Below are 27,795 nucleotides of genomic sequence, written 5' to 3'. Positions count from 1 at the left end.
TGTGGCCTCAAACTGCAGAACAAGCCAGTCAGTGCTCTCGAGGCAAGCGCCTCCTCCTGCCCTGCCATGGGTCCCGCCGAGGGCGTCTTTAATGCTGACATAGTAGGAGTGGCCACAGCTCGGCCTGGTGCTCAGAGCCTGGAGGCCAACAGTGCCCGCCCTTCCCCACAGGGACATCTTCGAGCGGGTCATTCACCTGAGCCTGGCCCCCAAGCGCATGAAATTCTTCTTCAAGCGCTACCTGGACTACGAGAAGCAGCAGGGCACCGAGACGGCCGTGCAGGCCGTGAAGGCCAAGGCGCTGGAGTACGTGGAGGCCCGGAGCGCTGTGCCGGAGGACTGAGCCGGGGGCTGGCGGACTTAAGGGGGCTTCCTGGAGGCACCCCGGGGAGACCCCGGCGGGGTCAGAATGAATTCTGTCTTTTTTGCACACGCGTCAGTTCGCTGTTGTTCCCTCTCCGAGGCCGCCCCGCGCTCCCGGAGCAGCTGCCTGTGTCCCGGGCGGAGGCACAGGTTGGGGTCTGAACCCCGACTGGGATCTGAGTCGTGCCAGGGGCCATCCCTGGCGGTGCCTCAGCCCAGCGTGGTCCTGGGCCCTTGTGTCGGGGCCATAAGGTGGGGCCAGGACGGGCATCCTGAAGGGGAAACTGGGAGCAGCCCCTGGGAGCAGGGCCAAGGTGTGGTTGTTTCAGAACAGCTGGACACGTCTCCCCTGAGGGTCCTCCCCGAAGAGCAGCCTGGGTCTAGTCTCCCTGTTGGGGGCTGCAGGGCGTGGGCCCGTGGTATAGCCCAGTTTTGTCCTCGGGCAGGGCTTCCAGCTCTGCGGGAGGGGACAGGAGAGGGGACAGGGCCTCTGCCACGTCCACACATCCCTGCTCCCCGCAATCCTCTAGGGTCCTGCCCACTGGGGTTCCCTGCGGGTTCCCTGCTCAGGCCGGGTCAGTCACAGCTGAGGCCAGCCAGCAACCCGGGGCTTCAGGAATAAAACATTCCATTCCCTGGTGCCAGGTCCAAGCTTTCGGGACACTCACTCTGGGAGTGACCAGGGACTTCCTGGTGGTGGAGGAGGCCACACCCTGGGCCTCTCGCCTCACTTTACCCCCAGACGCAGTGCAGGGGGTGGTGGGGCCTCAGGGGGCCAGCAGGGCCACCTCCATGTCGGGGGCCGCACCTTTCCCACTCAGACCCTGGGCCCACTTGTGCAGGCGGCTGTAGAGGGGGAGGCCCAGGTTCTCCCGGTACAGGTAGACGCCGGTGATGGCGTTCCACTGTGGCCGCGGCTGTGTGCCCTGGACGGGGAACTTGGCCACCAGCTCCTCGTCCTCCTTGTTGAGCGCCACGAAGCCGAAGAAGCGCTGCACGTTGCTGGCCGCCAGCACGCGTGAGTGCGCCTCGGCCGTGTGCTGGAAGAGCTGGTCCTCGTTGGCGCGGTAGCGGCCCAGTAGGCCTCCTGGCGGTAGCTGAGTGGCGAGCAGTAGTGCTTGAGGCACTTGGTCAGGAACACCAGGACGGCCACCGAGCCGATGAGCAGCCACCCGAAGAGCTGGTCAGAGAAAGGGCGGCTGAGGAGGGCTGCAGCGGCCAGGGTGGGGCTGACCCTCCGCACCCCAGCCGGCTGGCCCGGACTCCCCGGCTGAAGGAGAAGCTGGCATGGCCAGCGCCACTCGGTCCCTCTGCCCTCTCTCCCGGGCACAGGCGCTTGCTTCGACTCTGCAGATTCCTGCTGCCTCCCCAGGGCTTCCTGCATCTCAGCCACCAAGTCTGGCTCAGACTGCCAGGGGCTCGGTCCCGTGCCACCTCCCGAGACCCTCTGGGCGCTCCCCCATGCCTGCGTCCTCCTCACCCTCACGACCCTGTTGGAAAATCGCCTCAGTTTGTCTCAAAGGCTCCCTGGGGCGGGTGTCCCTCCATTCGGCCCTGTGCAGATCTGAGTATTTGACCAGGGTCCGAGGGATGTGGTGTTGCCCGAACCGTGTGGAGCTGGGGGTGGCCAGGCTTCTCAGTGACGCCTGGGCCCCACCCAGCGATGCTCGAAGTGCCTCCAGTGCTCTACCTGGCAGTGCTCAGGGACCGTGTGGTGCCAGGTTGAACCAGATTGGGCTGGGTGGACGCCTGGCTTGGGCCTTAGCCTGTACCATCCCAACCCCAACTGGTGTTTGCCATGTCCCGAGACTAGGTCAATGCCTCCTTGCCACTCCCCGGCCTCCTCTCTGCCCCTTCAGCCTCCACCCGGCTGCTTCCTTTCCGGGATCCCTCTGCTGCTCAGATCGAAACCACAGCTGAAGGTAGGAGGGAGCAGGCGTGAATTTCTCAGAAGCAGCAGGACCAAGATGGGATCTAAAGCAGCGGGTTTCTTGGGGCCAGAGCGACAGCACAGCAGGTAGAGCATTTGCCTTGCACGCGGCCGACCCGGGTTCAATCCCCAGCATCCCATATGGTCCCCCAAGCACTGCCAGGAGTAATTCCTGAGTGTAAAGTCAGGAGTAACCCCTGAGCATCGCTGGGTGTGACCCAAAAAGCAAAAGAAAGAAATAAATAAAGCAGTTGGTCTCTGCCACAGCTGTGTGGGTTGGCAGGTGGAGAGAGCCGGAAGCCTGGGTTCTTAATGCCCAGCCGGGCCCGCGTGCAGGGGAGACTGTGGGCGGACATGAGAGGCTGGAGAGCTGCTGCAAAGCCGCACCATCACCGGCCCTACAGGAGCCCAGGGCACGGGAAAGGGCCCCTTTGTGCTATAGACACAGGCCCCGTGAGACCCACTGGCACAGGTGGTGGCCCAGGAGAGAGGTGCCAACAGGAACTAGGGCTGTGATGAGCTGCAAGAAGACTCCCCAAACTCTTCCCTTGACAACACCCTAGCAACAGACTCTTATCTGCATGGGAAACCTCAAGCCAGGGCACTTCGGGGGAACTTTGGGGGAGCAAGGGGGGACCTCCCGCCAGGGGCAGCTGCACCCACTGGAGTGTGCGTTCCTTTCTTTTACCTCGGGGCATCCTCAGCTCTCTCCCCACTGCTCATGTTCCCTTCTGAATGCCTGACACTGTTTGTCTCTCCCTCTTTCTTACTCTCTCCCCCTCCCCTAACTAAAACTATTGTATTTAAGGTCAAGGGAGAGGACTGGGCTGCAAGTACTTAGTTGGGAAAATGACTCAGCAATAGAACACCTTCCTGCATGGCTGAGCCTTGGGTCCTACTCCCCAGCAATGCAAATTGAACAAAACTCACTTATTTGAGACTTGAAATGATTCTTGTCCCACTAAGAATCTTGCTTAAAGGTTGCCGCTAATTAGTGGACTCAGAGTCTGGAGTCTTCCTGAGGATCAGTTCCTGCATGGGCACAGAGCCCCCCACCCCCTCCCAGGGAAGGGATGAGCATCCCTCAGCACAGCCTTACCTGAGACTCATACCTGAGCCTGCGGCTCACCTCCTCCTGGAAGCCCGACAGATTGGCAGGGCTCTCCCCACAAGGGAACCTGGCCAGGATCTGCGTGGCATGGGAGAGAGGGAAGCTCTCGTTCCCAGCCGTGAGCGAGGACGGGTCCACAAACTCGCTGAGTGCGCAGACGTAGGCGTCCCCGCGCAGCAGGGAGATGACCGACCAGGTGACGGGGGCCAAGGCAGCTCGGCCCACGATGGAGCTCAGGAGCAGGAAGGTGGGGGCGGCCGAGCAGTTCTTGGCCCTGCGGTACTGGCACTCGGTCACCAGGTCCCGGGTTTGGTTGTTGAGGATGATGCTGATGAGGAAAAGCACCAAGGCGGGCACCCCGATGGCCGTCAGCCCGTACAGGTATTCCCGGGCGGGTACACACGGGCAGTGGAAGGCCACCACGGAGAAGAGCTCCTGGCTGCCCACGGTGCCCAGGGCCACCAGCCCATTGAAGATCATCACATCCTTGCTCTTGAAGAAGAGCGACAGGAAGCGGATGATGGGGTTAGCCATGGTGTCAGGGCAGGGGCTGCACGAGGAGGAAGTGCGGGCTGGCAGGCACCTTGCAGCAGGGCCGGGCTGGTCACTGTGGTGGCTGCTGGGCACCTCCTGTAAGACAGCAGGAGGTAGAAGAATATCTGCTCTGAACCTGACCCCCAGGGACAGCTCCTGGGGTCATGCTGATAAGGGGGCAGTGATGGTGGCCCGCATCCTACTCAGCCACCATTCCTCATCCTCGGGACCCCTCAGAGTGTGCTGTCAGCCCCCAGACTCGCGGAGAAGGGGCAGTGGCCCAGGGTGGCCTCTTAGGGGCAGAGTTGTGGGCCCTCCTCCTCGGATGCTCAGACCTCCTGGCTTCCACCAGCTTCTTCCTGGGGGCTGAGGAGGGCCCCGTGGCCTGCCAGCAGCGACAGGACGCTCACTTCCCTTCGGACTGTGGGTTGGGTCCGGGCAGTGGTCTGTTGGGCCAGTGTCCTGATGTGGGAGGGGACCTGTGCCCCCGATGGGGGGAGGTGACCCTGTGCTGTGGAGTGGCGCTGGGGAGAGTCCCGGGAACCATCGCCCACCTGAGGGCCTTAGGTGGGCTCCCGGCTCCCGCCCACTCGGGCATCTCCTCTGGGCCCCTGTCCTCTCAGGGAGGCGGGAGGGCCAGGGAGTGAGTGCAGAGGCCTGGCCATGGCCCCCGCATCTCTCTCCTGCCGGGGCTCCAGAGTGACTGTCAGAGAAGGCAGAAGAGGTCATGCTCCCCATTGTGAAGAGCAGGAAATGCCCCTGGGAAGTTCTGGAGCCTGGGGTGGGGGATGTGGCCAAGGCAGAGCTCAGGCCTCTTCCCTGTGAAACTGGGTTCAGCACCCTCCGGTGCAAAATGCAAATATGGAGGTGCCCGGCAGGACTCTTGAGCAGAATCTCAGGCCTGGGCCAAGCGAATTTCCATCTTGCCACTTCTTGCTGGCCTTGCTCTCTGCTCACCCACAGGCCCTGGAGAACCTTCTCTCCCCTGATTTCCTCTTCCCCACTCAGCAGCCCTGACCACCAGACCCTGGAGCTAGGCCCCCTAGATGCCAGCGACAGGAAGTCTGGGCCCCAGGACACAGGGTTCTATGAGGTTCACTTCCCACACAGCTGACCCGGGCCCAGGGTGTGGCCTGTCTCCCCATCATTCTCTCCATCTCTGTGAGTTAAAGCCACAGTCCTCAGGCAGGGGCTGGGTTGGCGTGAGGGGTGCGGGCAGCAGACAGGTGGGGCATCTGCCCAGTATCACCCCAGGGGCCTCCTCTCTACATGCGCCCCTTCTGCTAGCTGCCAAAACTTCCAGGCCAAGGTTTCTGGGTGCCAGGAGCTAGGGGTCGGGGCGAGTGGGGGAGAGGTGAGGAGAGGCGAGGGGAGAGATCTGACCCCCACCTGGAGGGATCCTGGCTCATTCCTGCTCCCCAGGAAGGGAGTTTGTGGGGACGCGGGAGCAGGCGCCAGCCCTCTCTCTGCCTCTGCCCTTCTTGGCTTTAAGGTTCCCGTGAGCGCAGACTCTGAGTGCAAAGTGCCCAAATAGGGCTCCAGAGTCCTGGCCATGAAGAGGCGGGTGATCTGAGGGGGGATCCGGCCGCCTTCTGAGAGTACAGCCGGGCCAGGGAGGGGCACCCCAGACTCTGCCAACAACTACAGGAGGGATGGGAGACTGGGAGACGGGAGTGGGGACCAGCCCCACTCTGCCCCGGGGGAAACTCACACCCAGGGCTGGCGCCTTGCTTACCCAGAGCAGCTGAGGGGCTTGGCGAGCCGCTTTGTCCTCTCTGGGCTCCAGGACAAGAGGCTCGTTGGGGTGGGGGCTGCAGGCGCTGCACTCCGCCTTCCTGCTTTGCTTCTGTGCTGGAGCCTGGTGACTTCAGAAAGTTTCAGTCCGGAAAGAGGATGTCAGCCCCACAGTGGGAATCTGTAGGGCAAGGGGCGGGGAGGAGCTGGGAGCAGGGGGGCAGGAGGGAGGATTGGGAAGTCTGCTGCCTGCAGGGCTGACTCTCAGATCACCTTCCCAAGGCTTGACCCCCACCTCACAGAGCTGCCCCAGCTGGGGAGGGAGGGAGAAGGCAGGATCCCCTCTCCCCTCCAGCCCACCCTGGCTGGCTCATCTTCCTGGGCAGCCCCACCCCGGAGTGTTGCTTCAGACCTCGGTGGAGGGGGCTGTACAGCGGGTAGGACACTTGTCTTGCATGGGGCCGACCCAGGGTTCAATCCCTAGCACCACAGATGATCCCCTGAGCCTGCCAGGAGTCATCCCTGAACACAGAGCCAGGGTAAGCCCTGGGCCATGCTCGGTAAAGCCCAAAGAAGAAAAACAAAACAAAATAAAATCTAGGGTGGAGGGAAAACAAACAAAAACCAGGCACCCCGGGGCCTGGGAGCTGTGTGATGGCTGGAAGAAATGGAGCACAGGTTCTGCAGGAGTACTGGGGTCCGGTCCTCAGTGCTGCTCACCCTGCAGGATTCCACAAGCATCTCCTGGAGCCTCCCCTGAGCACCAAGCCAGAAGTAAACCCTGAGCACCACTGGTGCAGCCTCTTCCCCCCTCAAAGTAACCAAAGGAAAAGTAGAGCCCAGATCTCAGGAGTGCTGGGAGGGGAACTTCAGCATGTGGGACCCTGAGCTCTGAGGGCGTCAGTGAAAGAAGTTGGAGCAGGGTGTTATCTTTTGTTTTTTTGCCCACACCCGGCTGACTCCTTGCCTTTTTTTGGCTCAGGGATCACCCCTGGCATATGTGGTCCAGGGTGTCAAACCCCGGTCAGCCACATGCTAAGGTAAGAGCCCTGCCCGCTGGACTATCTCTCCAGCCACTGCTTATTTATTTTACCATTTTTGTATATTTTATTTTCATAAAGTAGTTCACAGTAGTTCATTGCAGATAATACTCAAACACCAATCTCACCACTGAGCACCTTCCCACCACGAGAGGAAAGTGTATGAAGGTTGTTGTATTTCATTCTGGAGTCATTGAAGCCTGAATATAAAAGAATACAAGCAACTATGTTAAAAACTAAACAAATGTGTGCTACTTTTGGTACATAAGTGGGTTAGAGTATAAGAGGTCGTGCGGTCACATTAGGAAATTCTGCGATACTCTCTTCTAGGAGTTTTAGTTTGTTGTGGTGAGGGCCTTCGGCATGTAGCTTGCGGTCAAATATTCGCATAAACAGGTTGAAAAAGCCATTTTACAAGAACCGGAGGACTGGGACAATTTTACAAGAGCAGGATAGTTAGCCAAAAGGAACAGACAGATCAGCCTTCTGGATATCTACTGTTATCTCCCCTAGTTGCCCCGGGTGCCATTAGTTACTTCTAGTTTTACCTTAAGGCCATGAGGAAAGTAGATTGAAGCCTAAGCATACATAAGCCCTGTGGAGTCACAATCAAGTAGCTTTTGCTCATGTGTGTGTGTGTGTGTGTGTGTGTGTGTGTGTGTGTGTGTGTGTGTGTTTGTCTCCTGTCTCCCTATCACTCTCGCACCCTCTCCTCGTGAACCCTGTTATCTGGTTTTGCAGGTCAGGACAGGTGGTGCCTAACGTGGGCCGAGGCACGAGGGACCCCTGTGAAGAGCACCGCTGGAGGAGTGGCCACGTGTATAGAAGTCAGCCCTGTGGGAGTGGGCGAGGACTTCGGGAAAGGTAAGCGGTGATTATCCCTGTGTGTTTCAACCTAGATCTGGAATAGACTAGGTGTTCGGAGGAGCGGCCTGAAAGAAAAGGTAAGGCAATTCCTTCCTTTTCCATCTTCCTTTCTCCCCCGCCTTTGGGGTGCTTGACATCTATTCCTTTCGTTTGTGTTTCACCACAAGACCTTGGCATTTTTGTTATACTGCTTTTAACTTTCTTCATTACCCTCGGGATGTGCCTTTTCGAATGCTGTTTTCACTAGTCACCAAATCCATGATTTTCCCTGCGGGCACGGGGTCGGGAATTTAAATGCCATGAGGGTACCTGCCACTGGAAATCTCCCGTGACAGGATTAGGGGGTCACAGCCGCAAATCCCTGATAAATTCGCGTATCCCCCGCAGAAGAAAAACTGTGTATCGAATAAGTACTCGTTATTAAGCATCTCATGTATCACTTTGTATTTGGACGTTGGTGACTCTTTCTCACTCTTACTTTCTTTGCTCTTACGTTTTTGTGTCTATCATGGGACAAGGATTATCAGTCAGAGAAAACTTCGTAATTGATCTAAAAACAGCGTTAAAAACTAGAGGAGTAAAAGTTAAAAAGAAAGTCTTTTTTTTTTTTAAATTTATTTATTTTTAATTAGAGAATCACCGTGAGGGTACAGTTACAGACCTATACACTTTTGTGCTTATACTTCGCTCATACAAAGTTCGGGAACCCATCCCTTCACCAGTGCCCATTCTCCACCACCCGTAAACCCAGCGTCCCTCCCACCCTCCCCAATCCCATCTCCCCCCCACCCCATCCTGCCACTGTGGCAGGGCATTCCCTTCTGTTCTCTCTCTCTAATTAGCTGTTGTGGTTTGCAATAAAGGTGTTGAGTGGCCGCTGTGCTCAGTCTCTAACCCTCATTCAGCCTGCAACTCCCTTCCCCCACATGGCCTTCGACTACAATGTAGTTGGTGATCGCTTCTCTGAGTTGCCCTTTCCCCGGAACGTGAGGCCAGCCTCGAAGCCATGGAGTCAACCTCCTGGTACTTATTTCTACAGTTCTTGGGTGTTAGTCTCCCACTCTGTTATTCTATATACCATAGATGAGTGCAATCTTTCTATGTCTGTCTCTCTCTTTCTGACTCATTTCACTCAGCATGAAACATTTCATGCCCATCCACTTAACTACAAAATTCTTGACCTCCTAAAAACAAAGTCTTGGTCCAAGTTTTTACATTTCTTGACCATGTCTGCCCTTGGGCACCATCAAGAGGGCACCATCAATGAGAGGCGTTGGTAAAGGGTAGGAGACGCCCTTCAGGACTTCTATAAGACATTTGGGCCTGACTAGGTTCCCATCACCAGCTATAATTATTGGTCACTGATTAATGAGATCCTAGGTGTTAGGGAGTGGTACCCTGATATAGAGAGGGCAGTAACAACTTGTCAGGGCTATTTAGAGGAGAACAAATCTAGGCCTTCCTCGTCCTTAGAATGCCCTCAAATAAACTCAAGTCCTAGCCTTAAGTCCCTCCACTCTAATGCCCCTGATGCCCAAGACTCTGTTTCTATCACCATGCCGCCCATTCACAATCCTGTAATTAAATCCAAGACTTTGAGTCAGGAACCGGCAGCATTCCATTCCATATCTCATATTCCTCCTGATCAGCCTCCCCCTGACAAAGAGGCAGAATTGGAGGCAGAGGCCGCCCATTATAGTCATCCTGACCGGCCTCCCTTCTTCCAACAACCTCCTCCATAGAACTTCCCTGCCTTTTCGTTTTCCCAAGCCTATGTTGGGCCATACACACCCACAGGGAGTCATGGAATCTGCCCCCTCAGCTCCAATGCCCTCCGATGAGCCACGCCCTGGTCCTTTTCTTCCTCCCCTCCCTGACTTTCAGCAAGCCAAAAAAGCCCTTGTCTCACATACAAAGGTGCTACGAGAGGCGATTCAGTTAATAAAGGAGCATAACTCTTTAGTGGCAGAACTTCGGGCCCTCGATCTCGAGCCCACAGAGCCATCACAGGCTCTGCCCAAGTCTGACTCTTCAACCCCCGCCCGGGAGTCACCGGGAAAGAACATGGTGGGACCTTTCCCTGAACAGCCAAGTGTTAAGCAATCTAGTACTCCCGCTTTGCAGGTCTTTCCTGTGAAAGAAATTAAACAAGAAGGTGAGGGAGAAGACAGACATGCGATAGCCCGAAGGGAATGTCATCACTTGGGCTTGACTACTCTTAAGGAGCTGAAGGCCCTGTAGCCCCTTCTACTCTCTCCAGCCTTGAGACCCTGGGAGATCTGTGGCTCACCCCTAACGACTGGCATCAAATGGCCAGAGCCATCTTTTCTGGAGGAGACTTTATTCTTTGGAAATCTGAATTTTATGAGAATTGTAGAGACACTGCCCGCCGCAACGCAGCAGCCGATGGGGAAGGCGCTGGTTGGACCTAGATATGATGGTAGATAATCAGCCTTTTGATACTAATGAACAGCAAAAAGCCTATGCTCCCTCCCGGGCTGTTTGCCCAGATACAAAATGCAGGAGTTAAGGCCTGGCGCAGGCTAGCCCAGAAGGGAACTGCGACTACTTCCCTAGCCAACCTGCAACAGGGCCCCGATAAACCATATTCTGAATTTGTTAGCCGCCTCACCACAACGGCAGGAAACCTTTTTGGTCAGAATGAGGGAGAAACTGATTTTGTCCTGCACCTTGCCTATGAGAATGCTAACCCTGCCCGAAAGGCAGCCTTGAGACCTCACAGACATGGGAAGATACTGGCGGATTATACTCCTGATGTTCAGGCATCGGTTCGGCTCACAGCATGGACTTAGCTATTGGAGTGGCACTTAAACAGGCAGGAATTACAGACCATAAGACATGCTTTAGTTGCACACAGAAAGGACATTTTACTAAAAACTACCCAGAAAATAAGTGAAAACCTAAACCGGCCCGGCCTGGCCTCTGCCCGGGATGCAAAAGAATTGAACATTGGGCATCTGAATGTAAATCACAAACAGATATTCAGGGAAACCCTTTGGCCAAAGCACAGGGGCAGGGAAACGTCAAGCAGGGCCAGCCCCAGGCCCCCATTCACTCCACGGAACCCTGGGGCAGTGGGGACCGTGTCTCAACAAGCCTCCCTCCAAAACCCATCTCTAGCCTCTGCAGAGCCACCCCGGGTAGTGCAGGACTGGACCTCTGTGTTGCCGCCCGCAAAATATATTGACAAACACCTCTGGGCCCCCAATTATTGCCATCTCAGCCTGTGGTCCCCTACCGCCTGATACTTACGGGCTAATCACTGGGCGAGGCGGCTGCCTTTGCAAAGGTTTGCAAATTATACCAGGTGTGCTCGACAACAACTACACAGGCCAAATCCAAGTAGTCACTGCATCCTCTATCCCTTTCCTAGTCATAGAACAGGGGCAGCGCGTTGCTCAGCTGCTGCTCCTTCCGTTTCAGGCCCCTTCCAACCCCCGCCTAAAAGACACCAGAGGCGATAGCAATTTTGGGTCCTCAGACATTTATTGGATTCAGAAACTCAACAAGGACCAAAAGTGGCTCTCTTAAACCCTTACCAAGGAGGTGAGGATTTGATGGCATCTTAGATACGGGTGCTGATGTCACTATTATCAGACAGGAGGATTGGCCCTCAAGCTGGCCTTCAATAGCCTCCCTTCCTCATCTTAGGGGCGTTGGGCAATCTCCCTATTATAATCCCTCAATTAGTGCCTCCTTCCTACCTTGCAGGGATGCCTCTGGGAAGTCTGGCAATACATGCCCCTATGTACTCCCTAGACTCCTGGTGAATTTATGGGGCAGAGACCTTCGAAGCCAGAAGAATGTATTTATCTGTGGGCCTGATAGCCCCGTAACCCACCAAATATTAAACAGTGGCTTCATACCAGGAGCAGGCTTGGGAAGAGAATTGCAGGGAATGATGAGTACCATTGACCGCAGGCCCAACAATGGCAGAAGTGGATCGGGAAATTTTTAATAAAGGCCACCGACATTCCTGCACCCCATGCGGACAAAATGATCTGGAAATCTGATGATCCGGTATGGGCTGATCAGTGGGCTTTGACCAGCCATATTCTGGCAGCGGCAGGGCAGTTAGTGCAGGAACAAGTCTCCGCCGGCCATATAGAACCCACTACTTCTCCTTGGAACACCCCTATTTTTGTAATAAAAAAGAAATCAGGCAATTGGCAGTTGCTCCAAGATTTGAGAGAAGTAGACAGAATCACGGTGATCTTTGGAGCCCTGCAGCCTGGCTTGCCATCCCCGGCAGCTGTCCCCAGCGCTTATAAAAAGGTTGTTATTGATTGAAAAGACTGCGTTTCTCTATCCCCTTACATCCCACAGACAGGAAAAGATTTGCTCTTAGTGTTCCTGTAATTAATTTTAGAGGACCCATGTAAAGATACCAGTGGAAAGTTCTGCCTCAAGGAATGGCCAATAGCCCGACCCTCTGCCACAAATTTGTCTCCCAAGTTATTGACCCTATTCAGGTGCATTGGCCACAGATCTATATCATTCGTTATATGGGTGATATCTTACTGGGAAGGAAAGATGAAGACACCCTCCTTCAATGCTGCCCTCAGTTGGTACAGGACCTCTCACGGGAAGGTCTACACATTGCCCCCGAGAAAGAACAGACCACTGAGCCCTTTTCTTTCCTAGGATTTGACTTAAAAGGGGGCCAGGTCCTGGTCCAGAAAACTCAAATAAGAACCACACATTTAAAAACTCTTAATGATTTTCAAATATTGTTAGGAAAAATAAATTGGCTTAGACCTTATTTGCATATTACCACTGGGGATTTTAAACCTCTGATTTCACCTCTGTATACTAAAGGGTGATCCTAACCCTGTGTCTCCAAGAGATTGATGCCAAAGGCTCGGCTGGCACTGACTCAAGTGGAATTGGCTATATCACAGTAGTTTGTGCCATCAATAGTGAGAAACCGTTTTGTCTTATCATATTGGCCACCTCATTTGGAAATATAACCCTGTTTCTTGGTCCTGCTTCTCCCCAAAAGATTTTGGTTCCTTACTATGTTCGTTGAAATAGCATAAATAATTATACAGGGATGTGACTATAGCAAAAAGCACTTTGGCAGAGACCCTGATAAATTGATTCAAACTTATTTTAAAAATCCGCTTGATTGGCTTTTTCAAAATGAAGATATGTGGCCTATTTCTTGTGCTTCCTTTTTGGTGTCATAGATAACCATTATCCTGCTAACAGATGATTGTAATTTTTTAAAACTACTCCCTTCATTTTTCCCTCAGCCTGTGCAGCCCTGCCTATTCCCGAGGCTGTTACAATTTTTACTGATGGGTCTTCCACTGGACAAGCTGCATTTGTAATAAATGAACAAACATACACCTTTTCAACTGCACATAATTCAGCTCAGCTTGTAGAATTATGCGCAGTCCTTGCTGTTTTCTCCCACTGTAATAATATTCCCTGTAATCTGTATCCTGATAGTGCTTATGTTGTCTACTCTATTCCTTGATTAGAAACTATAAGTTATCTTAAACCTTCCTCCAAGGCTGTAAGTTTGTTTATACAGATTCAGGGTTTCTCCCTTTTTTATAGGACACCTCAGGGCTCATTCTGGTCTCCCTGGGCACCTTGCACAAGGAAATGCCTTGGCCAATTGGGCAACTAGATTTGCAGGACTGATTGTCTCCACCGGAGTTGAAGTGGCCCAACAGGCTCACTCATTGCACCACCTTAATGCCAATACTCTGAGGCAAATGTTTTCCCTAAACCTCGAGCAAGCCAGAAAAATAGTGAAACTATTGTCCTGCTTGTGTGACCATTCTATCCACTCCACACCTCGGTGCTAATCCCCGGGGACTGGTACCCAATTATATATGGCAAATGGATGTCACCCACATCGCCGAGTTCGGCAAATTAAAACAGTTGCATGTTACAAGAGACACCGTTAGTGGGTTCCTTCATGGGACCTTACAAGCAGGGGAAGCAGGAAAGAATGCTCTCGCCCACACCCTCTCCTGCCTAGCAGTTATGGGGAAACCTAAAATCATTAAAACTCATAATGGGCCTGGCTATACAGGAAAAGTCTTTCAGGAGTTCTGCTCCTCTTTTGGAATCACTCATCACATGGGTATTCCGTACAATCCTCAAGGACAAGGTACTGTTGAAAGAGCCCATCTCACCCTCAAAACTACTCTTCATCGACTAAAAGGGGGAGAAATCGACCCTATTCAAGGTGCGCCCCGTAACATTCTGATGCACGCTCTTTTATCCTGAATTTCTTAAATTTGGACTCTCACGGGATATCTTCAGCAGATAGGCTCTGGCACCCCACCACAAAAGAACAATATGCCTCAGCCCTGTGGAAAGATCCCTTGACTGCCCAGTGGAACGGCCCCGATCCTACGCTCATATGGGGTCGAGGCTCTGTGTGCATCTTTGACATCAAGGAGGGAGCCGCACGATGGCTTCTTGAGAGGCTAGTAAAACTTTTTGTGACCCGGCGATGCACAGGGGTTACTCCTGGTTCTTCTCAAGAATTACTACTGGCAGTGCTCAGGAGACCATATAGGATGCTGGGATTCGAACCCGGGTTGGCTGTGTGCCAGGCAAATGCCCTACCCGCTGTGCTATCGCTCCAGCCCCCGAGGCCAGGGAAACATTTTGATAACATAACTACCTCCCGAGATTTGCTCTTCTTCTCTTCTAGATGAGACTACCAAAAACATTAATGAAGAAATTGCCGACCCTGGTCCCGGTGGCTCCGTCCAGTGATCCTCCTGATCCTGATTCATCCCCTGAGGACAACACAAAGATCCAACCCGCATCTACTTCTTAATCGTACCTGGGTGACATCTAATCCTGATACTGGGAATTTGTTTGTATTAGCCGCCCAAATTTCCCCTAGGACCCTGTGGGGAGCCGTGGACGAGAAGTCTTAGGCCCCTCTCCCCCACAGCTTGTGATCTCTGCATGACCTCCGCCTGCCTCAATAGAGGGACTGAAAACAGACGTTCACGAGCCCCCGCTAACAGGATATCGAGCCACAATGAAAACAGTTAGGGCTGACAGCTCTGTTCCTGCTCTTACTCTGATCAAATTGTCAAGGATGTGTAAGTTAATGATTATACGCACAAGCCCCCTATCTTCACTGCCCATCTGCTGTGTACGTTGTGTACGTGACCTACGAGTTTCTCAATCCCCCTGCAAAGTATATAAGCATCAACTCTGCCTTGAATAAACGCTCTAGACCCTCACGAGTCTTGAGTCATTCCCTAACCCTTTCACCTTTACAGGTCCCTCAGGAGAGACTTTCACCCGTCCCAGTCGAGCTCTCCCGGAGACGGGCTACAGTAGCTGCTGGCCAGCTTCTCACCTGTCCTCCACAGAAGACAGAGCACGACAACTATGCTTATATTTTAACAGATAACACCTACTAATGTACTCTGGGTCCTGCTATGGCTTGGCTTCATCTGGAGTAAACTTCATTTTCCTGATAAAGACCCCAAACCACCTCAAACAGATCTCAGCTGGAAGTCACAAGGAAATCTGAGGAAGAAAGGACAGGCCGAATTGGCCTGAGGACTTAGTCTGGGTTTTACGGTACCAACCTTATCCTGAACCTAGAGAACTTTGTATGCAAGTGTGAGATCCTTAATGTTCTATGGTAATCTATGAGTGTTTTAATCTTTATATTTGTGTTTTCCTAGAAATCAGAATTCTAAGATGTCTCCTGGTTAATTTCTAATGTGGAGTGAACCTTTGCCCAATGAATATGTTGTAAGAACTTTAGTTGTGAGCATCTTTAAAGTTGTTGAATATCTATAGAACTGACCTAATGCTTTTGAAATAACACTGAAAGTAGTTTTGTCATGTTAAATGAAATGATTGGTAATTTGTGCCCAAACTTGGAAGATCATGTTGTACTAAGTTCAGTAAAAATAAGAGTTTAAACTTGTGGGACTATAAAGAATATAGATGTATGTCTTAAGTCAGAAAGATAATGGATGCAGATATCATCAGTTGGAAAAAGGAAAGAAACTGATCACTGTTTTAAGAAACTCTTTAAATCACATGCAGAATTGTTCTAGTATGTTTTTGGTAGGATCTATGGAAAAGATATTGGATGGATTGTCTGGAACTCCTGTTACAGTGCTCTTAGATTATTGAATTCTTCAAAAGTTGTGGAAAATCAAGTGTTTTTTTTTTAAATGGGATTAAATGAATTAGACATGTTTAACTGTACACTGGACTCCCAGTACAGTGCTCTTATTAATGGGAAGTCAAGGTTTTCAACATGGAATTGAATGGGTTAAACATGATGTAAATTGTACACTTTTCCTCTACAGATTTTAGCTTCTTTGACTAGGACCCACAACAAATGGGTGTGTTGCATCTCACTATCTGCTCTCCGGACTCGCCCTGCGCGGCACCCACCGCTACCGCCTCGAGCCCATTACGGCCATCACAATCGGACTCCTCCTGGCAGTTGGTGCCGCTGGTGCTGGAACTGGCATTGCCTCCTTAGTAGAGACGCGTGGTCACCTCGCGACTCTTCAGCGCCTCGTGGACGCGGACATTGCTGAGTTAAAACAAGGACTTGATCACCTTACTAACACTGTTAATTCCCTAGCTGAAATGGTTCTTCAAAATCGCCGCGGTTTAAATTTGGCATTTTTAAGGGAAGGGGGAGTATGTGTTGCCTTAAAAGAAGAATGTTGTGTTTTTAAAGATGAAACAGGCCTGGTAAGAGACAGTATTAGACGCGTAGAGAAAAATCTGGAAGATAGACGTAGAGAAATTGATCAGAGTGAGAGCTGGTACAAGAACTGGTTTTCAACCACACCGTGGTTATCTACATTGCTCCCGGCTTTACTGGGACCCTTTATTGGCTTTATGTTGCTCATATCCTTTGGCCCATGGGCTTTTCGACGCCTGACCACCTTCGTGAAGACTCAAATCGACGAAGCTACAAAAAGGCATCCCCACGTAATGTACCAGCGCCTGGAGACTGTTGAGATGTCACCACCTGAATATCTCAACCTTGCGGCTTTCGAGATGCTCAGCAAGAAGCCTCCGTCGGTGCGATCCAGAGTAGCCAGAGCGTGGCGAAGGCTGCGCTCCTGCTGCAACCGTCCGCAGCCGACCCGTGAGTTGCCGCCTGTCTGCTAAAGTAAAGAAAAAAGGGGGAGCTGTGGGGAGCCGTGGACGAGAAGTCTTAGGCCCCTCTCCCCCACAGCTTGTGATCTCTGCATGACCTCCCCTGCCTCAATAGAGGGACTGAAAACAGACGTTCACGAGCCCCCGCTAACAGGATATCGAGCCACAATGAAAACAGTTAGGGCTGACAGCTCTGTTCCTGCTCTCACTCTGATCAAATTGTCAAGGATGTGTAAGTTAATGATTATACGCACAAGCCCCCTATCTTCACTGCCCATCTGCTGTGTACGTTGTGTACGTGACCTACGAGTTTCTCAATCCCCCTGCAAAGTATATAAGCATCAACTCTGCCTTGAATAAACGCTCTAGACCCTCACGAGTCTTGAGTCATTCCCTAACCCTTTCACCTTTACAGGTCCCTCAGGAGAGACTTTCACCCGTCCCAGTCGAGCTCTCCCGGAGACGGGCTACAGTAGCTGCTGGCCAGCTTCTCACCTGTCCTCCACAGAAGACAGAGCACGACAGGACCCCGCAAGGAAATCAGAGAAGGAGCCAACATCAGAGGGCCTGCAGCAAAGGCCTCTGTCTCCTTTAGCATGAGGTTACATTAGGAGCATTCCTCATACCCTTCTTTTACAGGTTGTGGAATGGAAAACACCAGGACCCCATATTTTGGATGAACAATTCCTTCCTTTTACCCTCTCCTTGAAATTCACAGGTGCCTCAGTCTCCAAAGGAGGAAGAAATGACATTTAATAGGAACACCTTTTTTTTTTTTTCTTTTTGGGTCACACCTGGCGATGCACAGGGGTTACTCCTGGCTCTGCACTCAGGAATTACCCCTGGCCGTGCTCAGGGGACCATATGGGATGCTGGGATTTGAACCCGGGTCGGCCGTGTGCAAGGCAAACGCCCTACCCGCTGTGCTATCTCTCCAGCCCCAGGAACACCTTTTCATTCCTCTCTCTAGGACATCCGTTTGTATTGGAGCTCCCCCTGTCACTTTCTCTACTGCTAGGCATGGAGCTGTACCAAACACCGATGGTCGAAGTCTCTGATAACTTTAAAAAGCTTTATAAACATGGGGCTGGAGTGATAGCACAGCAGGTAGGCGTTTGCATTGCATGCGGCCGACCCGGGTTCGAATCCCAGCATCCCATATGGTCCCCTGAGCACTGCCAGGGCTAATTCCTGAGTGCATGAGCCAGGAATGACCCCTGTGCATTACCGGGTGTGACCCAAAAAGCAAAAAAAAAAAAGCTTTATAATCAATGAGATATCATTTCACATCACAGAGACTGGCACACATTTCAAAAGAACAAAATCAAGCAGTGCTGGTGTGGATGTGGGGAAAAAGGGACGCTCCTTCACTGTTGGTGGGAATGCAAACTGGTCCAGCCTTTCTGGAAAACAATATGGACAGTCCTTCAAAAACTAGAAATTGAGCTTCCATATGACCCTGCAATAAAACTTCTGGGAATATATCCCAAGGATGCAAAAGAGCACAGTAGAAATGACATCTGTACCTATATATTCATTGCAGCACTGTTCATAATAGCCAAAATATGGAAACAACCCGAGTGCCCCAAAACAGATGACTGGTTAAAGAAACTTTGGTACATCTACATAATGGAATAGTATGCAGCTGTTGGGAGAGATGAAGTCATGAAATTTGCTTATAAATGGATAAACATAGAGAGTATCATGCTAAGTGAAATGAGTCAGAAAGAGAGGGACAGACATAGAGGGACTGCACTCATTTGTGTGGTGTATAGAATAACATCACATGAGGCTGACACCCAAGGACAGTAGATACAAGGGCCAGGGGGATTGCCCCATAGCTGGAAGACTGCTTCATGAGTGGAGGGAGAAGGCAGATGGAATAGAGAAGGGATCACTAAGAAAATGATGACTGGAGGAACCCGTTGGGATGGGAGATGCATGCTGAAAGTAGATAATGAACCAAACATGATGACCTCTCAGTGCTGTGCTGCAAGCTATAATGCCCAAAAATAGAGAGACAGTATGGGGAATATTGTCTGCCATAGAGGCAGGGGGACAGTGGGAAAGGGGATGTATATTTGGAATATTGGTGGTGGGGAATGTGCACTGGTGGAGGGATGGGTGTTTGATCATTGTGAGATTGTAACCCAAACATGAAATTTGAAATTATCTCATGGTGATTCAATAAAATTTTAAAATTTAAAAAAATAAATAAAAAGGTGTTTTTTCCAAACATAAACTAGGTCGCACATACGACTACCAGTAAACTGACCAGAGAATGGCTCCATTCCCCTGCTGAAGAACTCCTGACAGAAGCTGTGATACTCCTGATCCAGTGCTCCCTGCCTGATCCAGTGCTTCATGAAGTTCATCATTCTCCTATAGCTGCTCCCCTGGGACTCATTGCTGTGACCACTACTGCTACTGTTGCAGAAACAACTCTTCAAATTTTGATCCGGGACACTTCATTTCTTCAAAATGTGACTAAATGACTCTGATCACCCCTTGTGAAGGACAATCGAACACTTTACAACAAGCACTGGTCAGGGTTCACGGATGGACTGAAGTTTTACTACAACTAATGAGACTTTTGTGTTTGGAATTGTTCTTCTACTTCAAATTTTTGTGATTTTGTAAGCAGAAAAGGAGAAGATGGGAGTAGGATATCATCAGTATTCTGTTCCCCTTGCCACAGGAAGCTTAGGTTTATCACAGTGCTCCTGAGGCACTTCCATTCCACTGCGTTTATCTGTAAACTCCTCTCTATGCTCTCTTCCCCAACCGGTCTATCACCTTTTACCCTAATCAGACTCTGTTAACTTGTAAGGTCAGATTCCCCAGAAATCTATGATTTTATATGTCTGAGTGAAATACTGCCTTTCTCCTCCCCTTTGTCTTTTGAATAGTTTACTTGAAAGCAATGTCCTTTTTGTACGGACAAAGGAAGACAGTTAATATTATGCTTTTGCAATTTGGGATTTAATTGGCTTTAAATATTATTCATTCCCGGGCATCTGCTTTCTCGATTTAAGCCTCATTTGCCCTTATTTCCTAGCTCCCCAAAAGCAGGGTCCCGATGAGGGCCTGGAGCGTTGAAAAAGACAGCGAGAGCAGGAACAAAGTTGGTTTCAAACCTGGTTCTCCACTTCCCCTTGGATAACTACTCTGTTACCCACCGTCCTCGGCCCTTTAATGGAGCACTGCTATTAATTTCCTTTGGGCCATGGGCCTTTAGACACCTGACTACCTTTGTTAAAAAAACAATTAGACTCTGCAAGCTAAGCCCATACAAACTCACTACCATCGGCTAGATCTAGCGGATAGGGGATATGTGGAGGACCCTAGTGCCTTGACAGATGCCCTATAAGCTTGAAAAGTCCTGCCTCCTGGCGCCCGCTGGCATTTGGGGCCAGCACTCGTCCTCTGGGCCGGGCACCTTCAAAGTGCAGAATGGTGGTATCTGTGGGCAAGGGAGTTCCCTGGTACTATTAGGAACTGGTCCCAAACCCTTGCCGAAGAGCACGCCTATCTGCATGGAGTTTAGGCCCCTAGAACACCTTCCCCCTACAAAAGTGGGTCCAATTTTGCTTGGTTCTGACCGCGACCCTGGAGGGGGAGAGGCCTCTACTCTCCTTTGCTGGTTAATGCCCTATTGGAGCGACACTGGCTCTAAGGAACAGAAAGGGAGATGTGGTGAGGGCCTTCGGCATGTAGCTTGCGGTCAAACATTCGCACAAACAGGTTGAGAAAGCCATTTTACAAGAACCGGAGGACTGGGACAATTTTACAAGAGCAGGATAGTTAGCCAACAGGAACAGACAGATCAGCCTTCTGGATATCCATTGTTATCTCCCCTAGTTGCCCTGGGTGCCATTAGTTACTTTTAGTTTTACCTTAAGGCCATGAGGAAAGTAGATTGAAGCCTAAGCATACATAAGCGCTGTGGAGTCACAATCAAGTAGCTTTTGCTCACGTGTGTGTGTGTGTGTGTGTGTGTGTGTGTCTCCCGTCTCCCTATCACTCTCGAACCCTCTCCTTGTGAACCCCGTTATCCGGTTCCGAGGGACCTAGCCAGAGTAATCCTGAGCACAGAGCCAAGAGGAAGCCCTGAGCACCACTGGGTGTGGCCCCAAGCCCAGAAACATGGGCCAGGAGTGGGGAGGCTCGGGGTGGGGGTGAGGGGGTGGGGGAAGCAGAAAATGCCCAGGACCAGAAGTCAAGAACTTCACGTGCACTGGTCAGCAAGGGGCCCGGATCAGTCCTTCCACTTCCCAGAGGAGCCCAGGGCACAGCTTGCTGGGCTCCCTCAGAGCCGGGGCGGAGCTGCAGGGGTCCGACCAGAGCACTGAGAATGAGCACGAGAACAGAACAGCCTGGGGGTGAGCACCGAGCCAGAGCTCCTGTTCCAGCTCTTATTGTTTATTATTTGTCGGGGGTGGGGAGCACACCCAGAGCTGTTCAGGCAGACTCCTGGCTCTGTGTTCAGGGGTCACTCCCGGGGAGGGGAATGAACCCACGTTGGCCTCCTGCCTTAGCCGCTGTCCTATTGCTCCAGCCCCCGATTCCAGTTCTTCCAAGACCTCAGGAAACACAACTTCCTGCGGCCTCAGTTTTCTCATCTGAAAAATGGTGCTAGGGTTGGGGAGACAGCTCCGTATTCCAGCCCGGCACCACCCTGACAGCGACCCCAAGCACTGTGCCATGGGTAGCCCTGAGAACTGCCACCAGGTGTGACCCCTAAACCAAATCAAACCACAAATGCTGGGCCGTAGAGCACCTGTCCTGCGTGTGCGTGAGGGCCTGAGCCCAAGCGAGCGCAGAAAAAACAAAACCCAAACAGATTTAAAACGAAACCTGGAGCCCATCAGAAGACTCAGCTCGAAGGCGGGGCAGCCACGGAGCTGGCGCCAAGCCCCCCCCCCCCCCCCCCGGACGGCACCCACAGAGGCTGGCTGCCGGAGAGGCGCCCCTGAGGTTGTTCGGAGGGAGTGTCCCTCACTAGGACCCATCTCTGAGAAACCCACAGTGCTGAAACGCGTCAGGACTCAGAAGGACTCAGCCTGGCGCCCCACACATACAAGCATCATGGACGCGTGTGCCAGTGTCAATTTTACTATTATTATGAGACATGAAACACTGGCCCCGCCGACCCAGACCCCAAGGCAGATCTACTCAGACTCTTGCTCCTCGGTTTGTCCCCCATGAACACAGCACCAGGGTTTGCAGGGGCGAGGGGGGTGGGAGGCCCCACTCGGCCCCAGCCCGGGACTTGCTCTCCCAGCAGCTGTTGGGAGGAGCTGAACCCACACAGCCCAGAGGGCAGTGCCTTAGTGTACACGAGATCACGCCCAGAAACGTGACTGGGGTGTCAGCTCTTGCGGGGCAGCGGGCCGGCCTTGGCATGCCCCCAGTAGAGAAAGTGGGGATCTCAGCTCTCGGGGGGCTAAGGGGCCCTGGGATACCCCCCGCTAGCCAGCTCAGAGCTCCTTTCACATGGCTTCAGGTGCTGGGGTCTCTACACTTGTGTGTGTTGGGGCCAGCGGGGGTCAGGGGCAGCCGGGAGGGGGGGCGCGGTGGCTGAGGCCACCCCCCCAGTGTGCCTCGGGGCCCACAAGGCCGAGGGGCTGGAACAAATGCCTTGCAGTGGGAGCCTGGGTCGGACCCCGGCATGCCCACCAGGCACACTGGGAGTGGACCCCACACTGAGCTGTAAAGAGCCCCTGAGCACCTCCAGGTGGGGTCCCCAAACGAAAACCAGAACCCAAATCCAGGCAAAGTATTTCAAACATGGTTAGAAGCAGCAAACACTGAAACAGTTCTACCTTTCCCCCTTTCACCTCGAGTCAGGTTGTAAATTCTCCCGGAGATTCTTAGTGAAGCAGCAGCTCATGGGGCGGGAGTGACGCTCAGGGGTGCTGCCTTGCGTGCGGCTAACTTGAGCCTGATCTTTAGCACCACCTCTTGTCCCCTGAGCACCACCCAGGGTTGCTCCTGAGCACAGAGCGAGGAATGGCCCCGGCGCACTGCACGGTGTGACCCTAAACACCCACTACTCTGCAAGCAAGAGAGAAACCACCCCGCTAGTTTTCTAATGCGTTTACCTCTGTGCAGTTTCTGCCTTTCAAAACCCAGAGCTGCTCTCGTTTGTCCCGTTTTTCCTCTAAAGGTGCCACTCTTTGTTGAAGACACTACAGAGGCCAGCATTTTAAGCCTTTGCTTTTAGTTTCATTACTAGCTTTACGTTTGTCTTGCTTGGTTTTACTCTTGTTAGTCGTTTTTTATTAGCGGCTCAGCTGAAAGCCTGAGTTTTGTCTTTCCTGCACTCCTGCCCATCCATCCATCTATCCACCCACTCGTCCATCCCTCCATCTACCCACCCATCAAACCAACCGTCACACACCCATCCACCCACCCCACCTATATGTCCACCCAGCTTTTGGGTCCTATGTATCACCCCATCTGAGCATGCCCTGTTCTGTATTTTGATGGAGATAATGGACCCCAGTCTATGCCCTCAGAGGTCACACTTAGCAGCAGAAATATGGGCATGTCTCTGGGGCCAGAGGCGTTAGGAGTGTGAGGGAGATGCCGACTGAGGGGGTGTCCAGCTCTGAGGCCCGTTTGAGTGTGTGCGGGCCATGCTGGGGACTGACTGCCTTAGTGGCCTTGTAGCGACAAGGCTGCCCTGCACCCACGTGCTGTGCTGAGGGTGTCACTCGCGTGAAATGCAGTGCTCTGAGTACACCCCGTGAGACTGAGTTTGGGGGTCTTCTCTGTCCCCGGAGTGAGTTTGTGAAGGGGAGTATGATCCTTCTCTTGGAGGGTCTGGCCAACGAGGGCGGGAGCAGGGGGCTGGGGTGGGAGAGAGGACCCTGACCTTGTCACAGGTCCTGTCTCAGGTGCAGTGTAGAAAAGTGGCTCCAGTCACGCAAACGACACAGAAAGGAACATCTCAGAGGTGGAAGAGGGGTTTATTTCTCCTCTCTTAACTTTTTTTTCTTTTTACCTTCCTCCCCTCCCCTTCTTTCCTCCTCTCCCCTCTTTTCCCCTCCTCTCCCCTCTTTTCCCCTCCCCTCCTCTCCCCTCTTTTCCCCTCCCCTCCCCTCCCCTCCCCTCCCCTCTCCTCTCCTCTCCTCTCCTCTCCTCTCCTCTCCTCTCCTCTCCTCTCCTCTCCTCTCCTCTCCTCTCCTCTCCTCTCCTCTCCTCTCCTCTCCTCTCCTCTCCTCTCCTCTCCTCTCCTCTCCTCTCCTCTCCTCTCCTCTCCTCTCCTCTCCTCTCCTCTCCTCTCCTCTCCTCTCCTCTCCTCTCCTCTCCTCTCCTCTCCTCTCATCTCCTCCTTTCTTTTCGAGCCACGCAGGCAATGCTCAGGGGTTACTCCTGGCTCTGCACTCAGGAATTACTCCTGGTGGTGCTCGGGGACCCTATGGGATGCTGGTCACAAGCGCCCTACCCTCTGCACGGTCTCTCTAAGCCCCATTCTCCCAAGGTTTTCTTGACAGTGAAGTCGCTCGCCGCTCAGGGCAGCTAGAAAGATCTCTCTCCTACCTAGGAAGCACTTTGATATTTAGAAAGAGCAAAAGACTGGTATTGATGTTAGGGCCTTTGACTAATTGCCAGGCCGCCTGCCACCCTTCCTAGGATGCCTGGGAGTGGCGGAGTCGCGTGGAGTGCTCACGCCCTCTAGTGGTGTTTTCGAGAAATGCTGGAAAGGGGGAGGAGAAGGCTGGCAGGACAGTGCCCCTCAGGCTGCTGAGAGAGAACTGTCCACAGGCTCCCTCCCTGGGAGAGCAGCCCACCCTCCCTGCCAGGCGCCTGTGGGTGAAGGGCTTCAAACAGGAACCTCTGGGACTCCTCTGGGGAGAGGGGGACGGGAGCCAGCCATCACTGCCATCAGGAACGGAGAAACGCCTGGTGTTGGAGCTGATGGGGCCCTACTTGCTGGAGAGGCGCTGGCTGACCCTACTGGACTTGTCTTGTGGCCACGAGGACGTTTCCAGGTTGTATGTAGACACACTAATAACATGCTTCGGGTCTCTGGGCTTGATGGATCGTAGAAAGAAGCTCCACAAGTAAAGGTCACTCAGAACATCTATGAGAGGGCCCAGAGATAGCCAGGGGTCAAGGTGCTGGCTCTGTGCAGTGATTCCCCAGCTTGGAGCCAGGAGTAGCCCCTGAGCAACACTGGGTGTGGGCCCTCCCCGCCTCCCCCATCCTATGAGAGTAAGAGGCAGCTGCGGAATGTCTCTTTCTTTGATTTGGAATCTATTCTGTTTCCCTTACTGGAATTTGTCCTGTACTCCCTGGCTAGAGACTCTCTTGCCTGCGCTCCTGGCTATCTTCCCCAGGGACCCTCAGAGGGGGTGGGCTCCAGCTTCCCTCCCAGCCCCAAGCAGTGCTCCCATGGCCGAAGACCTCCAGAGCCTAACCACAGCAATGCTCAAGGCCCCTCTCCACACATTCGGACAAACCTCATGCGTGAGGTCAGAGGAACCCAGCTGTGTGGGACCCGAGGCTGAGACCTCCAAGCCTGCTCAGATTGGGACTGGGCCTCTTCTGCACAGATTTCCCATTTTCCAGTAGCTAGGCAGTCACACCCAGGGATTGCCCCCGGTGCAGTGTAATCCCACCAATGGACCGCAGACTTAAAACCAAGCTCCTGGAAGCATGTGGCTGCGAAGTTTATAACCTCGTTATCCCTCTGGTAGTAACTCACTAGCTACTGAGAGTTTCCTGCCCACATGGGAGAGCCTCACAAACTCCCCATGGTGTATTCATATGCCTAAACCAGAAACAATGCTGGGTCTCATTCCCCTGAACCTGAAAGAGTCTCCAATGCGGTTCGGCATTGTTGGGAAGGACGAGTAAAGAGAAGCTTCTGAAATCTCAGGGCTAGGACGAAAGCAGACATTACTGAGACCGCTCGAGGAATTTGAGGATCAATGGGATGATGATGATGATGATGATGATGATGATGATGATGATGACGATGATGACTCCCTGGCTAGTTCACAGGGCCCTGGTCAAAGCCCTAGGCACTCCGCAGGCAGGGGGTCAGCTGGCTTTGGAAGCCATCAGAATACTCAGGGAGGGGGTGTTGGAAAGGCTCCTCCCCACCCCGGGGTCACGGCATCTCCAGGGTTTGGACTCAGACCTTCAGGGGACTGGACCTCGGTGCTTACTTATTGGCCCTGGAGAGTGGCTTGGTTTCCCTAAGTCTTTGTAAAAATGGGTTATGAGAGTCAGAGAGATAGTCCAGGGGGGAGGATGCTTGTCTCACACACACTCGACCTGAGTTTGACTCCCAGCACTGCTTATGGTCCACCAGGAGTGATCCCTGGACACAAAGCCAGGAGTAACCCCTGATAACCGCCAGGTGTGGCCTCAAACTGCAGAACAAGCCAGCGAAAAGCACATACACAAAGAAAACAACAACAGTTGTGATTTTTTAAAATTGAATCACGTGAATTACAGTTACAAGGGTATTTATGATCGGGGTTCAGGCATATGTTGTTCCAGCTCCACTCTTTTCACCAGTGCCCGCTACCCTCCGCCAGAGTCCCCAGTTTCCCTCCTCCACTTGTACTTGTTAACCAAGACAGTATGAAACTGGGGCTGAGAGTTAGTCCACGGGGTAGGGCACTAGTCTTGCATGTGGCCGATCCTGCCTTGATCCCCGGAACTGCATATGGTGCTCTGAGCACTACCATGAGTGGCCGCTGACCACTGAGCTAGGAGTAAGCTCTGAGCAGTACCTGTGTGAACCCCCTCCAGACACAAGTTTTACAATGATCCTGGTAGTACTAAGAGCAGCAAAAGTAGTGGCAGAAGTAGTAATAGTGGAGGTGATATGATGGTGCTTGTGGTGGTGGTACTGATGGTAATGACAGTGGTGATGACAGTGCTATTGGCGCTGATGATGGTTATAGTGGCGGTGAGGATGGTGAGGATGGTGGTGGTGGTGGTAAGGATGGAGGTGATGGCGATGGTGGTGAGGATGTTGGTGGTGGTGCTGGAATGATGGTGATGGTGGTGAGGTTGGTGGTGCTGGTACTAGTGGTGATGTTGGTGATGGTGGTGAGGGTGGTGGTGGTGGAACTGATGGGGAGGGTTGGGGGTGAGGAACTGATGGTTGTGGCCTTGGCCTTGACTTTGCCATGGGCGCCAGTGGCCCTGGTCTCAGGTCTGTTGGCTTCCTGAGGGTGTCTGAAGAAGGCAAAACCCTACTGGCTCCAAACTATGAAAGAAAACTTTGGAATCGACATTAAGAAATATTTGAGTGCCTAAGAAACTTAATGTCACTGTCATCCTGTTGCTCATCGATTTGTTCGAGTGGGCACCAGTAACGGCTCTCATTGAGAGACTTATTGTTACTGCTTTTGGCATGTCCAATACGCACGGGTAGCTTGCCAGGCTCTGCTACGCGGGCTCCATACTCTCGGAAGCTTGCTGGGCTCTCCGAGAGGGGCGGAGGAATATTGTCATGTCAGCTTCATTAACCATTAAATGTGGGCTCATAAAGATTTCATTCTATTTGAGACAATTGTCAGCTTTCCTCACTTGGCAGGAAATTCAGCCCATGCACGGTTGCTCAGAAATAAATAAATAAATAAATTGCTCAGAAATAAAGTTGTAAATTCAATGAGTTCCTTGTAGTCCAATGAGTCTGAAAGCCAAATTAGTAAAATTCCTTTCAAAATGTTTAAGGCAAAAAACTTAGGATTCATGTGGGCTGTGATTCTACGTTAGTTATTTTGAACTGAGAGCATCAGGCTCCAAAAATGCACTGTCCCCTCCTGTGCTACCTCCCAGTGTGACTCGGCCTGCTTGGTGCCAGCCCATCAGCGGGGGTGCCCAGAGCCAGTGGGCAGCAGGCACGTCCCTCAGAGGAGGACAACGTACAGGTAGTTCCGGGCGGGTGCACACGGGCAGTGGAAGGCCACCACGGAGAAGAGCTCCTGGCTGCCCACGGTGCCCAGGGCCACCAGCCCATTGTAGATCATCACATCCTTGCTCTTGAAGAAGAGCGACAGGAAGCGGAAGATCTCAGCGAGGAGGGCGGCCAT

General features: G+C 52.5%; 1 pseudogene; it reads right to left on the bottom strand.

Annotated features, from left to right (window-relative positions):
* On the bottom strand, nt 1–27,795 carry LOC129399422 (calcium homeostasis modulator protein 2-like; annotated as a pseudogene).

Source organism: Sorex araneus, chromosome 11 (genome assembly GCF_027595985.1).
Source record: "Sorex araneus isolate mSorAra2 chromosome 11, mSorAra2.pri, whole genome shotgun sequence".
Taxonomy (NCBI): domain Eukaryota; kingdom Metazoa; phylum Chordata; class Mammalia; order Eulipotyphla; family Soricidae; genus Sorex; species Sorex araneus.
Note: the sequence above shows the minus strand (reverse complement) of the source record. Positions and strands in the feature narration are given on the sequence as shown.